This window comes from Ursus americanus, chromosome 8, assembly GCF_024610735.1.
Source record: "Ursus americanus isolate L20-20 chromosome 8, mUrsAme1.1.p, whole genome shotgun sequence".
NCBI lineage: Eukaryota > Metazoa > Chordata > Mammalia > Carnivora > Ursidae > Ursus > Ursus americanus.
The window spans coordinates 51,520,660-51,530,253 of NC_142134.1; the positions used below are offsets into that span (position 1 = coordinate 51,520,660).

Consider the following 9,594-nt stretch of genomic DNA (forward strand, 5'->3'; position numbering starts at 1 on the left):
CTTTAAATGATTGACTATTTACTTGAGAGAGACTTTTTAATCTAAAATAGATTATCGTAAACCCAAGGAGCCTGAGGTACCTTTAACTGCAAGACTGAATGTTGCCGTTACTGGGTCTCCCCAGGAGCACAAAGGTGTCAACTGTTGTATTAAACTGTGAAAACTGTTTTCTACATCTGAGTGCATATAATGCACTCCTTGCCCCATTTTGCTTTTTACTCGTGGCATGATAGTTTCACGTGTGATTGATAAATTTTGGGGGGAAAAACCCAGCATCCCAGGCTAAATAATTCCCTCTTCCTCTGGGGAAGGAGCTTAATGGTAGATGAGCTCCTCTCTGTTGTTCCCTCTACTAAATCCTTCCAGGCCCGGGGTTGCCTGGGACTGGGTGGGGTAGGTCTGCCTGATTCAGGGGTTTATTTTACAGATCTGGCTCTCATACCAAGCCAAGTCCTCCAACATCCTCCAGTCTCCTCCATCAGTAATAAACATGATACTCCCACCTCTATTGTTTTTATTTTATTGAGGATAAAACTAACATAACATAATATTCACCATTTAAAGCATACAATTCAGCAGCTTTTATAATATTAACAACGTTGGGTAACTATCACTGCTATATAGTTCCAGAACATTTTCATCACTACTCCCTGCAAAAAAAAGAAGCCATCCCCATTAAGCAGTTACCCCCATACCCTGTGCCTCCAGCTCCCAGCAACCGCTGATCTGCTTGCTGTCTCTATGAACTTCTCCATTCTGGATATTTCATCGAAATGGACTCATATAACACGTGGCCATTTATGACTGGCTTCCTTCACTTAGAATGTTTTGAATGATTCATCCATATTACTGCCTGTATCTCTACTTCATTTCTTTTTAGGCTTCATTAATGTTCCATTGTTTGGATATACCGCATTTTGAAAAATTGAACTATTGAATGGATATTAAATAGTTGATGGACATTTGTATTGTTTCTACCTTTTGACCATTATGAATAATGTTGCTATGAATATACATGTTCAAGTTTTTGTTTGAACACTTGTTTTCGTTGCTCCTAGGAGTACCTACCTAGGAGGACAACTGCTGCGTCATATAAAAATTCTATGTTTCATTTTTGAGGAACCGCCAAACCGTTTTGCACGACAATTGCACTATTTTACATTAGCACCAGCAATGTACGAGGGTTGCAATTCCTCCATATCCTCGCCAATACTTTTTTATCTTTCTTTCTTTTTATTATAGCCATCCTAGTGGATGCGAAGTGGTATTTCATTGAGGTTTTGAGTTGCATTTCCCTGATGACTAACGATGTTGAGAATGTTTTCCTATGTTAAATGATCAAATTCTATATCTTCCTTGGAGAAATATGTATTCAGGTTCTTTACTCATTTTTAATTGGGTTGTCTTTTTGTTGTTGAGTTGTAAAAGCTCTTTATAGATTCGGGATACCAAGCCCATTTCAAATATATGATTTGCAAATATTTTCTCCCATTCTGTGGGTTATCTTTTCACTTTCTTAATGGTGTGCTGTGATGAAAAAATGTTTGATTGTGACAAAGTCCAATTTATCTATTTTTTGTCTTTTGTTGCTTGTGCTTTTGGTGTCATACCTAAGACTCCATTGCCAAATCCAAGATCGTAAAGATTTTTCTCTCTGATTTCTTCGGTGCTATCACCAAATGCCAAGTTGGTAGGAGAGTGCAATAATCCAGCATTTTTTGGTTATTTCCACCACACAGATAAAATAGGTGTAAATAACCTTATTCAGGTGTTGAGTATTTATTACCTTCTTATTTTGTTTTATTTTATTTATTTTTTTAGGATTTTATTTATTTATCAGAGAGAGAGAGAGAGAGCACGCCCTCGTGCACAAGCAGGGGGAGTGGCAGGCAGAGGGAGAAGCCGACTCCCCACTGAGCAAGGAGCCCGATGCAGGACACAATCCCAGGACCCTGAGATCATGACCTGAGCCGAAGGCAGACGCTTAACTGACTGCGCCACCCGGGAGTCCCTATATACTACCTTTTTTAATGTAATAGATTTCATTATAAGTTCATATAATTTGATTTTTAATAATGGCTGTATTTAACAATTTGTTCACAAAATTGCTGAAAATTTAACAATTAGCTCTCCTGAGGGAGCACCAGCCAGCTCGGGCCTGGGCTGGAGACCTGCTTTGAGCTAAGAGACACATCTCTTGCATAAACAAAAGAGCATGAGCGATGACGTCAGATGCACCTCTCTCAGACTTACTTCTTGTGAGGATTTAGGCAAGTCGCTGAATCTCAGTGTCTTCATCGATAACATGAGATGCTCATGTGAATCTCTCTCGTGTGCTTTACATACAGTCTCATCCACAAGAGAGCAACGCTGCTTGCTTAGTGTTACTTTGCCATCGCTTTAAGCATAGCTTCAACTTTCCTTTGTCGTCAGAGAGACACTTGAGCGTCCCCCAGGGTACAGTGCGGGTCCCCAGTCCCCCGTGAGGTCGGGCATTTGCTCAGGACGCAGATGCAAATGAATTCGCTCCTTACACACCTTGCAGGGGCGGAGCGGTGGAAATCTTGCCCCGGGCAGTTTGGGAGGCGGAGGGGGGCGGTGAGGGGGGAGCAGAGCGTCAGGCTCAGGGCTGCCCGAGAAATTAGAGAATCAGATTAGGATGATGTGCCTCCCTCCAAGGCCTTCGTGGCTCCTCAAATATATTCCTGACAGACGGCTCAGGAACTTGACAATTCCACCCTTTCCCTTCCCAGCGAGGGTTGGCCCTGCACGCATCACAGGGATCGGCTTATCAACCCGCCGGGGAGGGCGGGGCCCCGGGAAATGTCCACGGGCGGTAGGGCTTTAGGAATCGGAGGCAGGGAGGACTGGGGCAAAGTTTCTGGCATAGAGCAAGGCTTCGCAGGGTGCAGTCGGGACACGAAGGAAGGAAAAGATCCAAAGCAGTGGTGAAGGGGAGAGGGGCAAGTAGAGACACAAAGCCTGCTCCCCACCTCCCAGAGCTGCGGAGCCTCTGAGATCCCACCAGCCCGTGAGAAAGGGAACATCCCCTTGGCTTTTCTGCGTCCTCAAGGGCAAGTGCCAGGGACACAGCTCAGCAGGAAGCAAACACAGGGTGGCTGGCACTTCAACCGCCTTCAACTCGTTTGTCAACATCTCACAGCCTCTTTGGAGAGGCCTGTGGAAAGAGGAGCTGAGAAGTATAATCCTTTCGCCCCGGGGAGGCCAGGTGCTTTTCCCCCTAGTTACTGGTCACTTATGAAACAGCTGACGCCACCTGTCGCCACGTGGATTTGGAGAATCCAGCATTTCGCCAGCTCTGCCAGCAGGACACTAATTCAGAGAATGGTGGCCAAGAGAGGGTCCAGAAACCCGGGTTCGTTGTGCTTGGCTAGGGGCCCCTGAGCAAGTCACCTGGCGTCTCTAGGCTTCCTTATTCTTTCTGTCAGTTAGAGATAATAGTACCTCCCCCTGGTAAGGTTTACATAACTCGAGCAAAATGCTTTGCCCAATGGTAGGTCATGTCATGTGCATTCAATAAACTGGAGCAACGGGTGTTATTACTACTGCCTGTGTGACCTTGGGCAAGTTATTTCATCTATTTGGGTCTTAGTTTCCTCACTGGTGTACTGTGGGTTTGATGATCTTGGAGGCATCTCAGGTTCTAGCATTCTGTTATTCCATGACAAACAAGACTCCCGCTCTGGTGGGCAGGCCCATCCACGGCAAGAGATTAGGCCATTGGCTGTTGCTGTTGCAAGGCTCAGATAGCAAAGAACTTTGAGAGCAGAGAAGACTTGTTTACCCCTCCCCTTGAACAGAGTTTTAAGGCTCTGGGACAAGAGCTCTTTGGGGTGTTTCTCTAACCACAGGATTAGGAAAGGGGACAGGGTGCTAGGCAGCAGGATGTATTAAAATGCTGCCAAGAGGCAGGAATGCACGTGATCTCTGGCCCAGGTCATGGCAGACATGTCAACATTTGCCTGGGGTTCCAGCAACATCTCTTTGGATTCTACCCCCAAAACAGCTGGTGATAGAATGGGGATGAGACAGCTCTACACTTTCAGAATAAAATTCCCCCTCTGGACTCCAGATGAATGAGGCAAAGTCTTCCTTTTCTGAATGGGGCCCAGTGAATAATTACAATTGAGAGAGGGGGAGAGAGAGATGGGTGGGCGAAGTCAAGGCTGTGTCTCTGGGTTGGAGAGGACGAAGGGGTAGGTGGGAGGGCAGTGGAACCCTCTCAGTGAGCTCAGCCCCACCTAGTATTTTGAGTTGTCCTCATGTCCTTAACTCAGGGACATAATGGGATAAAGATTAATGACCTTGGACACAGAGCAGAGAGACAGGCTTCTTTTCCTCAGACCTGGGTCTCTAGGGCAGGATGCTAAGAATTTCAGGCTGATTTATTCCCAGGATATCTTAGGTCAACCCTATCTCCATAAAAAAGAAAACACAAGGGAAAAAAAAAAAGTACAATTATGTGCAGGGCACATTTTCTACAATCTGTATTTTCCCAGAGCCTCATTTCTTTTGGGCCCCCCCTAATTTCCATTAGTGATTTCCGGGTGTCAGTTAAGGAGCTGGTTTCCAGCTGGTAGAAAGCATTGCTCATTAACAATATCCACGAGACCCCAGGCCTTTGGATAACAAGTCACAGGGTTTCTGTCACCCTCCCAGCTGGAAGGTCTCTGCTAAACAGCAAACTTCCTGAAGTTTTTCCCTACACGTCTTGGACTCTGATAACCTTTCAAGATCACACTTTGGTTTTTTTTACACCGTCTCGAATATTTGTGCCACTAATTCCCTGGCTCTCCGTCAGTATGAAAGAAGCATCTGTCACAGAAAAGTGACTTGAGTGAGCAAGGGGCACCCAGCTGCCATCCATGTGTGTCTCTGGCGCTCTGTCTCTGCCTGGCCCCGGAGGGGTGAGAGCTGCGAGTCATCTTAGCGTGAGTTCTTATTCACCCTCGCCTGCTCACTGACCCATCACCCATGATCGTGCCATGGCCACACTTTTATACTAAATGATGACAAGATATCCTCCAAGTCCTCAGAACAGGAGCCTCATTTTAACTTGCTCACCTCTTTAAAAGCCTTATCTCCAAATGCAGTCAGTCTTCTTCTGAGGCGCGGGGCTGGGCTTCAACGTATGCGCCACATTTTAGCCCAGAAGAGGTAGTGTTCCTTCTTCTTTTTGTTCTTGCTGATGTTGGTGAAAAGGAGGGAGAAGAGAACATACTCTAGAATTTCAGAGGAAATATCCAGAGGTTAGCAACTGGAACCAAGAATGTAAAATAAGAAGAAAAGTTAAGAGAACTCAAATCAGCCTGAAATAGAAAAGGCTGATTTTCTTTTATTGAAATATGCTTAATTGAAATATGCAGGCTTAAGTATGCTCACCAGACAACCTGGATGTGTAGGAAAAATATTTTCTTTGTGTTGTCATCTTATTTGTTGCTACTTGCTAAGTAAAGAGGAGAAATATAATCGAATGTCCAATCCAGCTTAAAATTTGGTTGGTTTTGTGGTTGTTGCTGTTGTTGTTGCTTTTTAAGAGAGAGATCACGGGGGAAGGGGATGGGCGGTAGAGGGAGAGAGAATCCCAAGCTGACTCCGCACTGAACATGGAGCCCAACACAGGGCTCTATCTCACGACACTGAGACCAGAACCTGAGCCGAAACCAAGAGTCAGATGCTCAACCGACTGCTCCACTCAGAAGCCCCTTAAAACTTAGCTTAAATAGCTCATTTAATTGGTCCCTCTTGGGTCTTGCTCAGGATCATTCTCGAGGGGGTGTCTGAGCCTTTGGCCCGTGGCACTGTTGTGGGAGGAGAGGGCACCTTGGCCTTATGCAAGCCTTAGGTGGGGGCTTGCTCCTGGACGTTCAGCTGGTGCCCTACTAATGTCTGCAGCTAGCGAGGCTCCTGGTCTGGGCTCCCCATCTCTTGTCCCTGGCTTCTCGCCTCACCTCAGCTCCTTCTGGAGCTGTGCACCCTTCAGAGCTCTGTCCCAGCCTCCCTCTGCCATCCTGGTGCAGTGGGCATCAGGGCTGGCTCACAGGCTCTCCAATGGGAGTGGAGGAGCCTTGGGACTAAAGCAATAGGCTCTCTCTCTGCCCCCAATAAGCAGCCAACCTTTTGTACCACTTTGACTGCCCCCTCAACCCTTGGCTCCCATCCCAGAGCACAGCCTGCTACCAGAGTTCGCCTTCCAGAGTCCTAAACAAATAGGGAGTGGAGAAGAAACCTGTCTTCTAGGTGCCTCTCAGTGCGTTGAACACACCTTTTAAAGGGACATCAGAGCACGTATCTCACCACCTCCCCTCTTAACTTGCTTCAGTTCCTGGCATCCTCTTCCCACAATGCCCCAGGACAAGAAGAGGCAGCAGACTCATTTACTTCCTCTGCTTTATAGTTTCCTGGCTTGAGCCTAAACAGAACCTACAGACTGCTGGTTAAACCCAAATCGTAAACAGCATTACTTTCTCTGTTCTATGAGAGAAACTCTGCGATCCTGACCAACTGGGAGCTGAAGTTATTTAGAAAAATCCTTTCTCAAACCTAGCATTCAAGTTACTGTCTTGCTGTGAAATCTTATTTTGAATGTCAAAACTGAATACCACCTCTCTTTCGCTTTGAATTCCTTTAGGAACCATTCTAATCACTTCTCCAGATAAAAGGATTCCTCCAGGAGCGCCTGGGTGGCTCAGTCATTGGGCGTCTGCCTTCGGCTCAGGGCGTGATCCCGGAGTCCTGGGATCGAGCCCCACATCAGGCTCCTCTGCTGGGAGCCTGCTTCTTCCTCTCCCACTCCCCCTGCTTATCTCTCTCTCACTGGCTGTCTCTGTGTCAAATAAATGAATAAAATCTTAAAAAAAAAAAAAAAAGGATTCCTCCAGCCAGTGGGGAAAAAGCAAAAAAGGAAAGTACATTAATCCCCCGTTGACGACTCCCAGCATGCGTACTCCTTGCTGGGCAAAGGTAATTCCCCCAAAGCGCTTACTTAATGTTTTTTTTCTAGGGAAGGGAAGGGAAAAGAAGGAAGGAAATCAATATTTTGAAGATAATCACTAATTTGCCCCTGTTTTGATAAGATAGAACAAGGAAAATCTGGGCTCAATCAAAATGGAAACTGTTTTGAGCAGTGTGAGAGAAGCTGAGCGTGTCACCCTGCTTGGGAATTAGAGTACGAAAGGGGAATTGTGCCAAAGATGAAGAGATGAACTAAATGACCTCTGCAGATCTTTTCCAGATCACATACCTGCTCACCTAATCCCAAGAAGGCCTGGAGTTGATGTTAGAGCCATCTTTTCTGGAGTCCAGTGTACGTGCATGGTCAAAGGAGCCACACCCAGCATGGTAGCCTCTGTGAGAACAGGACCATTATGGGACCAGGAAGTCCTTGGTTCTGCAGAGTCTGTAAATCCTTTCCAGCCAGGGGACTGAAACTCTGTAAACCTCAGGGGAGTCAGAGGCTTCTGGAAAGAAGCACGTCAGAAAGGCAGCAGAGACTCCTTTACACCTGGAGATGGAGAAGTTGAGGGGACTTTGGGGACCGTGAAGCAACCCCACCAGAGGGCCTGCTTGTGACTCTATGAGGGCTGCTTAAACGGGGTTCTTGAGAAAAATGTCACTTGGTTTCTCCAAGCCTGTTTCCTCATCCATAGAAAGAGGGCATTGGTGGGTGCCTCCTGTATTTATTGAGCAAGTTGAGAGAGAACATAGATCCAGCCCCACGCCCAGGACCTGACACGTAGCAAGTTGTCAGTAAATGGTAGCTGGTTTTGGGACTACTATTCTCTTTGGGGAAACTCTAAAAACAAAAACAAAAACAAAAACAAAACAAAAAACAAAAAACCAATACAGGCAAGACAGAGTAGAAAAACCTGCACGAGGATCTTCTGGGATACAAAATAAACAAAAGATTGCTTTGTATGGATTTTTTTTTCCTCCTGGATAGAATCAAGGAGCAAAGAGATGATTCTGAAGTTGCAGCCCATGTTGCCACAAAGAAATCTAATGTAACCCAGATCATCTGGGTTTCACTGGGAAAATGACAAGTATATGTGACCCCCACCGTGCAGGCGAAGGGTCAAATGCTGAGAACTCGGCCCCTCTACTGTTCTCTTGTGACCCCAGAAAAGTCAGAATCCTCAGGCTGAGTGATCTGGGGCAATGTATGCATGATACTGAGTGGGAGGACTCCGGGTTGAGTGGAGAATGGAAAATTCCTATTTTTATTGTGCTTCATAACTGGTGGGTTAAATAGGAACAAAAGAAATAGAAATAAGGCACACCAGAATTAGGGGCGGGAGAACCGGGGAATTCAGGAATCCATGAAGTAAAATCAAGAATAAACGGAAAAAAAAAGGTACTCAAGTGAGAACTGGAATCACCATGATTCAGCAGCTCTAGGAATCTTTACAGTCACCACCCCCATGATTTTCCAGATAAGGAAACTGAGGTTTGTAAAGTCAGATTACTTGCCCAAGTCTATGGTGAGCAAATCTGGGTCTCTCGACTTCAGTCTAGCACTCTTTCCACATCCGGGGATTGTAGAGAAGACCCTGAGAGGGCAGAGCCAAGAAGGAAAAAAACAGGTCATTTCTAGCCAAGTCCCAAGCTCTATGATTGGTTGGCTGGCAGCTTACAGCTTCATGAAAGGAAACTTGACTCCAAGAGCCACAGCCGGGAGAAGGCCCTGGGGATGGAGGCCCAATGTTAAAACAGCAAGAAGTTGGAGTTGGGCAATGGATGGCAGGACTCCAGGCCCCGGAAGGGAGCACATGCACCTGTTCAGGTACTGAAGCGTGACAGGACTTGGGCAGGCCCAACCCCAGTAGCAGAGAAGCCGGAGGAGAGCAGAGCAAAGGGCCTGGTTGAAAAAGTCACTTTATGACACTCTCCACATTTCAGTGGCCCTTCTTTCTTCCTTCCTTCCCCCTTCCTCTCTCTCATACTCCTTCCTTTCCTCCTTCCTTCCTTCCTTCCTTCCTTCCTTCCTTCCTTCCTTCCTTCCTTTTCTGCCCAGCATCTAAATCCCCCTTCTGAATTTTGAGGAACCCCCCACTGTGAGTCAGAGCTGGTGCTCCTTGCACCAGTGTCTCAAGAGTCAACCAGAGGACAAGAACCCAGTGTAACCACACTGTAACTTCTGGTTGCTAGCCAATGCGTGCGTTGTACAGAAGCGAAAAAGCAGAAATCCTTGCCCTTCTTATTCTTGACCACCAAAGGAACCGCACAAGTTGTAGGACACCACCACCTAGGACTTTGAATGATGCGAAGTCACAGAAACAGTGGTGTTGGACCCATGATGGCAGCTGAGGTGGTCTAGCATTAAGATTCATGTCCAAAGATAGTGACCATGGTTGATGATGGTGGTGGCATCCTGGCCACATTGTCTGCTGCCCAGCCTCCCTGGCCTCCAGGCCTGCTTCTCCCACCTTCTTACAGATTCTGTGAGCAACCTTCCATGACTTCATTTTCCACCGTTGTTGGCCAGTACTTGACTGCAGATACCTGGCTGACACAGGCATCATTCCTCCCCTGTAACAGCAGAAGCCAAACGAGTTTAGACGGCTAGGACCCAGC

The 9,594-nt window shown here is 46.6% G+C and overlaps 1 long non-coding RNA gene across 1 annotated transcript; it reads right to left on the minus strand.

Moving 5' to 3' along the window:
• Positions 1-504: 504 nt before the first annotated feature.
• Positions 505-9,245, minus strand: LOC148109585 (uncharacterized). The gene is made up of 2 exons (XR_015725520.1): positions 7,265-9,245; positions 505-5,243 (listed from the first exon to the last, which is right to left on the minus strand). It is a non-coding gene; the product is annotated as an uncharacterized LOC148109585 (long non-coding RNA).
• Positions 9,246-9,594: the final 349 nt, after the last annotated feature.